General features: G+C 39.3%; 1 pseudogene; it reads right to left on the reverse strand.

Annotated features, from left to right (window-relative positions):
• Window positions 1-214: 214 nt before the first annotated feature.
• Window positions 215-648, reverse strand: LOC136328896 (small nuclear ribonucleoprotein G pseudogene; annotated as a pseudogene).
• Window positions 649-6,474: the final 5,826 nt, after the last annotated feature.

Raw genomic sequence — 6,474 nt, forward strand, 5'->3', positions numbered from 1 at the left:
GAGCAAGGGGTTACTCGGTCTGCTGAAGGCCCGTGGTCAAGGCACATATGAGAAAGCAATCAATGAAGGTGTCGCAATGAAAAAACTGATGATTGATGCTTTTCATCTCTGTCTGTTCCTGTCTGTCTGTCCCTATCTCTCTCTCTCTCTGACTCTCTGTCTCTGTAAAAAAATAAAATAAAATCAAAGAATTGATGCTTCTCTTTTTTTTGACCAATACAAAAGTTTATTTAACAAAAGTTCAATATTAAAAATATACATGACTCGCTTTTTATAGTGTAGTAGTAAACAGGTGCTGTGGAGAGGGGACACGTAGAAGCAGTTAATTTCTCTGGTAAACAGGCATTCCTTATACTCATTCCAGGGCTTCTAACATGATGATACTATTTCCTCGTATCACCACCATTCCAATATTGTTCTGTTGCCCACTAGTTGCCATCTCCACACATTCATCTATGACCAGATTCATAAAGGGATCAAACCCCCGCAGTATTCCTTGAACATGTCTGCCACCATTTAATTTCAATGATAACTTCTTGTCCATAAATTTTTTTTTAACTCGGGAGGGTGAGCTTTGCTCATGGTGCCTAATCAGCGAGCTCAAAGATAACCTTAAACGGAACTCGTGCTTACGGCTCCCGCGGCAAGGCTGGCGGATGCTTCTCATCTCTCTCCCTTCCTGTCTGTCTGTCCCTATCTCTCTTTGTCAAAAACAAACAAACAAACAAACAAACAAAAAACAAATAGGAAGGAATTTTGGATGTTAGGCAGACAAAAATGGCATCTATTTTTTGGTCTTGGCTGCAACATGCTGTATATAAGAAACTTGCCTAAAATTTAAAGGCATGGAAAGATTAAAAATATATATATACAAAAAGTATGCTAGATAAATACTAACCAAAAGAAAACTGAGATGCTATATTAATATCAGACAAAATAGACTTTAAGACAGAAAGCATTATTAGGTATAGAGAAGATTAATAGATTATAACAAGTGGTAAAATTCAGTGAAAATATGTAACAGTTCTAAATTGTATGCACATAGAAGGGAGGGGGAGGGGAAGAAGAAGGTGAAGAGGGATAAATGGTGATGAAAGGGGGCTTGACTTTTGGTAGTGAACACACAATACAATCTACAGGTGATGTATTGTAGAATTGTACACCTGAAATCTATATATAGTAATTTCATTAACCAATGTCATCCCAATAAATTCAATAAAAAATTTAAAACAGAAAAATAAGAAAAGAATAATCTAAAATCAATAATTTAAGCTTCAGCCCTGGCCAGATGGCTCAGCGGTAGAGCATCAGCCTGGCGTTTAGAAGTCCCAGATTCGATTCCTGGTCAGGGCACACAGGAGAAGCACCCATCTGCTTCTCCACCCTTCTCTTTCTCCTTTCTCTCTTCCCCTTTTGCAGCCAAGGCTTCATTGGAGCAAAACTGGCCTGGGCGCTGAGGACGGCTCCATGGCTTCCGCCTCAGACGCTAGAATGGCTCCTGTCGCATCAGAGCAACAGCCCAGATGGCAGAGCATTGCCCTCTGGTAGGTATGCCGGGTAGATCCCGGTCAGGCGCATGCGGGAATCTATCTCTCTGCTTCCCTGCTTCTCACTTCAGAAAAATACAAAAAATAATAATAATAATAAGCTTCAAGGGGGGAGGGCGATATGGGGAGGAGGGTAAGGGAGATGTTGAGGGGAATACGGGGGAGGGGGAAATAATTTAAGCTTCTAATTTGAAAAACTAGAAAAAAGAAGAGCAAGTTAAATTTAAAGTGAACAGACTACATTTGGCAAATGAAGGTGGAGCTCTTTGAACCCTCAAAGAAGGATAAATTGCAAGGTTAAGGTTTTTTTTTTTTACAAGGTTAAGTTTTTATTTTTTTAAATTAATTGAGAGGTGGGGAGGCAGAGAGACAGACTCCCGCATGTGCCCCAACTTGGATCCATTCAGCAAGGCCCCTACCAGGTGATGCTTTGCCCATCTGGAGCCATTGCTCTGTTGCTCGGCAACCAAACTATTTTAGCTCCTGAAGTGAGGCCATGGAGCCATTCTCAGTGCTTGGCCAACTTGCTCAAACCAATTGAGCCATGGCTATGGGAGGAAAAGAGAGAGAGGGAGACAGAGAGAGACAAAGAGAGAAGGGGTGGAGAAGCAGATAGTCATGTCTCTTGTGTGCCCTGACTGGGAATCAACCCAGGACTTCCACATGCTGGTTGACACTCTACTGATAAGCCAACCAGCCAGGGCAAGGTTAAGTTTTAACAGACTGGAATATTTGGATAATAAGCTCAAATGTGAAAATCAAAGGAAATATTACACATAAACTATCCAAAAATGTTCTAAAATTACTGGTACACTAATCAGCAGAATCAGAAACCAATCAGAATTTAACTGTGAGCATCTGGAATATATATGAAATGATGGAAAAAACGGAGTTTTTCCTCCTAAGATTCTTATTCAATTTCTTTTTTAAAAAGTATTTTAAAATATATTTTATTGATTGATTTTAGAGAGAGGAGAGAGAAGGAGAGAGAGAGAGAGAGAGAGAGAGAGAGAGAATGGGTGGAGGAGCAGGAAGCATCAACTCACAGTAGTTGCTTCTTTTTTTTTTTTAAGAACTCTTTTTTTAAAATTATTTTTATTTATTTATTCATTTTAGAGGAGACAGAGAGAGATTGAGATTGAGAGAGAGAGAGAGACAGACAGACAGACAGAAGGGGGGGGAGGAGCAGGAAGCTTCAACTCCTATATGTGCCTTGACTGGGCAAGCCCAGGGTTTTGAACTGGCAACCTCAGCATTCCAGGTCAATGCTTTATCCACTGCGCCACCACAGGTCAGGCAGTAGTTGCTTCTTGTTTGTGCCTTGACCAGAAAAGCCCGGGTTTCAAACTGGGGACCTCAGCATTCCAGCATTCCACTGGATCACCATAGGTCAGGCTCAATTTTGTTTTAGTTGCATAATAATTACTTTAATAAATGTTCATTTGGTGCTAAAAACCAAAACAAAATAATACTAAATTGTATGCAGCTAATAAATAGCCTTAAGATATATAAGAAAACAATAGGACTACAGGGAGAAATTGATAGAAAAAACAACCATTAAAGTAGATAGTCAACACATTTTCTCATTTATTAGTAGGTCAACTAGGCAAAAATCAGTGAAGATATTAAATATTTGAACACTACAATTAACAAGCTTGAGTAATTGAGCATCTACAGAACCCTGCATCCAACACTTAGCACATCCATACTTTACCATGTATTGTTTAATCTAGTTTAAGCTGGGTTTTTGTATTGTTTTTGGTCATGTGAAACTAAAGCATCTTAATTTCATGTGGTAAATCCTTTTTTTACTTAAAATAGAATGGTTTCTACAAATTAACCTTGATGGATATAAATACCAAGTTGAGTTTATCCTAGGAAGTAGTGTAGTTTACATTGAAAAATCTGGCCTGACCAGGAGGTGGCGCAGTGGATAGAACATCGGACTGGGTCGCGGAGGACCCTGGGGTCTAAACCCCACAGTCGCCAGCTTCAGCACTGGCTCAACAGCTGGAGCGCGGGGTCACTGGCTTGAGCGTAGGGTCATAGACATGACCCTATGGTCACTAGCTTGAGCTCAAAGGTCACTGGCTTGAAGACCAAGGTTGCTGGCTTAAGCAAGGGGTCACTTGCTTTGCTGTAGGACCCCCTCCCCTTCAAGGCACATATGAAAAAGCAATCAATGAACAACTAAGGAGCTGCAATGAAGAATTGATGCTTCTCATCTCTCTCCCTTCCTGTTTGTTTCTATCTGTCCCTCTCTCTGACTCTCTCTCTGTCCAAGAAAAAAAAAGAAAAATCTGTAAATGACATATATGTATGTATACACACAGGTTAAAAGAGAAAAAACAAATGTACACCTCAATTGTTACAGATAAAACATTTGATAAAATTAAATACAAAAATAAATAGGAACAATTTTAACCTGATAAAGGATATCAACCAAAAATGTATAGCAAGCATACCACTTAATGGTCAAAAGTTGAAAGATTTTCCTTTTAAAATCAGGAACAAGACAAAGATGTTACTATCTTTACTTTTATTCAACATAATTCTGGAGATTCTAGCTGGTCCAGTAAAAGAAGATAAAGAAAAATGTGTAGGTTTAAAAAAAGAAATAAAAATGATTATTATTGCCTGATCTTTGGTGGCGCAGTGGGTAAAAGCATCGACCTGAAACACTGAGGTCGCTGGTTTGAAACCCCAGGCTTCCTTAGTCAAGGCACATATGGGAGTTGATGATTCCTGCTCCTTCCTCCCTTCTCTATCTGTCTCTGTCTCTTCTCTCTAAAATGAATAAATTACAAAAAAATGATTATTATTCACAGATGTCTCTGCCTACAGAATAACTTACAGGAAATATGAGAAATAAGTGGAGGTTCAGCAAGGTGTCTGGGTACATACAAGACATTTGTATTTCTAAATGCCAGCACCAAAGAACAAACAAATGTAATTTTTAAAAGGCATTATTTAGCCTGACCAGGCGGTGGCGCAGTGGATAGAGCTTCAGACTGGGATGCGGTAGACCAGGTTCGAGACCCCGAGGTTGCCAGCTTGAGCGCAGGCTCATCTAGTTTGAGCAAAAATTCACCAACTTGGACCCAAGGTCGCTGGCTCAAGCAAGGGGTTACTCAGTCTGCTGAAGGCCCACGGTCAAGGCACATATGAGAAAGCAATCAATGAACAACTAAGGTGTTGCAATGTGCAAGGAAAAACTAATGATTGATGCTTCTCATCTCTCCGTTCATGTATGTCTGTCCCTGTCTGTCCCTCTCTCTGACTCTCTCTCTGTCTCTGTAAAAAACCCCAAAAAACAAAAAAAAACATTATTTACAACAGCACAAAAAAATATATATATATATAAGATATTTAAAAATAAATCTAACAAAAGTTGAGCAGGACCTATTTGGAAAAAATTATCCAACTTTACCAAAAGTCATTAAAGAACACTTAGAGTAAAGGAGGGTTTATGGATTTACCATAGTAAAGTCATTAGATGCAATGCAATTCCATCAAAATTTCGTCAGAGTTTTTAGAGAAAACTGAGAAACTGATTTTCTTAGTGTCACTGGGAGCTCTTGGCCCAAGAATAATGATGTTCAAAAGAAAAAGAATAGGGTGGGGAGATTTCCCATATCAGTTACCAAGGCTTATTATGCTTATTATGGAAATATAGTATTTTTTCTGTAGATTTTTTTAATTCAGAAATTAAATTTAATGGAGTAACATTTATCAATAAGAGTACAATGAGATTTCCACGAACATCTCTACAGCCTTTGAACTATTGATTGCATTATGTGCTCATCACCCAAAGTCAAATCATTTCCCATCATGGTATATTTGTCCCTCTTTACTCCCCTCCCTCCAACCATCCCTCCCTCTGGTAACCACTTCACTTTTATCCACGTCCAAGAGTCTGAATTTTATATCCTACCTATGTGTGAAATCATATAGTTCTTAGCTTTTTCTGATTTACTTATTTCACTTAGCAAAATGATCTCAAGGTTCATCCATGTTGTAAATGGTGATATATCATCATTTCTTATGGCTAAGTAGTATTCTATTGTATATATGTTACCAAAGTTTATTATAGAGCTATAGTTTTTTTGTTTTTTTTTAAAATAGGGACAGAGAGAGAGAGAGTCAGAGAGAGGGATAGGTAGGGACAGACAGACAGGAACGGAGAGAGATGAGAAGCATCAATCATTAGTTTCTCGTTGCAACACCTTAGTTGTTATTGATTGCTTTCTCATGTGCCTTGACCACAGGCCTTCAGCAGACCGAGTGACCCCTTGCTCAAGCCAGCGACCTTGGGTACAAGCTGGTGAGCTTTTTGCTCAAGCCAGATGAGCCCACACTCAAGCTGGCGACCTCGGGTCTCGAACCTGGGTCTTCCGCATCCCAGTATGATGCTCTATCCACTGCGCCACTGCCTGGTCAGGTGAGCTATAATATTTTTAAATATTAATATATTTTTCATTTTCCATTGATTTGAGAGAGAGAAAGGGAGACAGTGGGAAGGAGGGCAGGGAAAGAGAGAGAGAGAGAGAGAGAGAGAGAGAGAGAGAGGCATCAACTGGTTGTTCCACTTTGTGCACTTATTGATTGCTTCTCATAGGTTACCTGGGAGGAACCTTCGACCTCCACACACAGGAAGGACAGTCTATCCCCTGAATCACCCAGACAGGGCAAACCTGTAGTATTTTTGATAGTGGAATATATGTTCAGGCATAGATAATAGACCATTTGAACAGACTAGAGAGCCCAGAAACAAATCATACATTTAGGGAAACTTGAACAATAACAGAATGGGCAGTATTGATCACAGGGAAACAAACTACTTAATAAGTGACACTGGAAAAGAGGATAACCATTTTAAAAACTGCACCTATAGTTATATGTCAAAAACAAACTCAAAAACCTATCG

The sequence above is a fragment of the Saccopteryx bilineata genome, chromosome 3 (genome assembly GCF_036850765.1).
Source record: "Saccopteryx bilineata isolate mSacBil1 chromosome 3, mSacBil1_pri_phased_curated, whole genome shotgun sequence".
In the NCBI taxonomy this organism is placed as follows: domain Eukaryota; kingdom Metazoa; phylum Chordata; class Mammalia; order Chiroptera; family Emballonuridae; genus Saccopteryx; species Saccopteryx bilineata.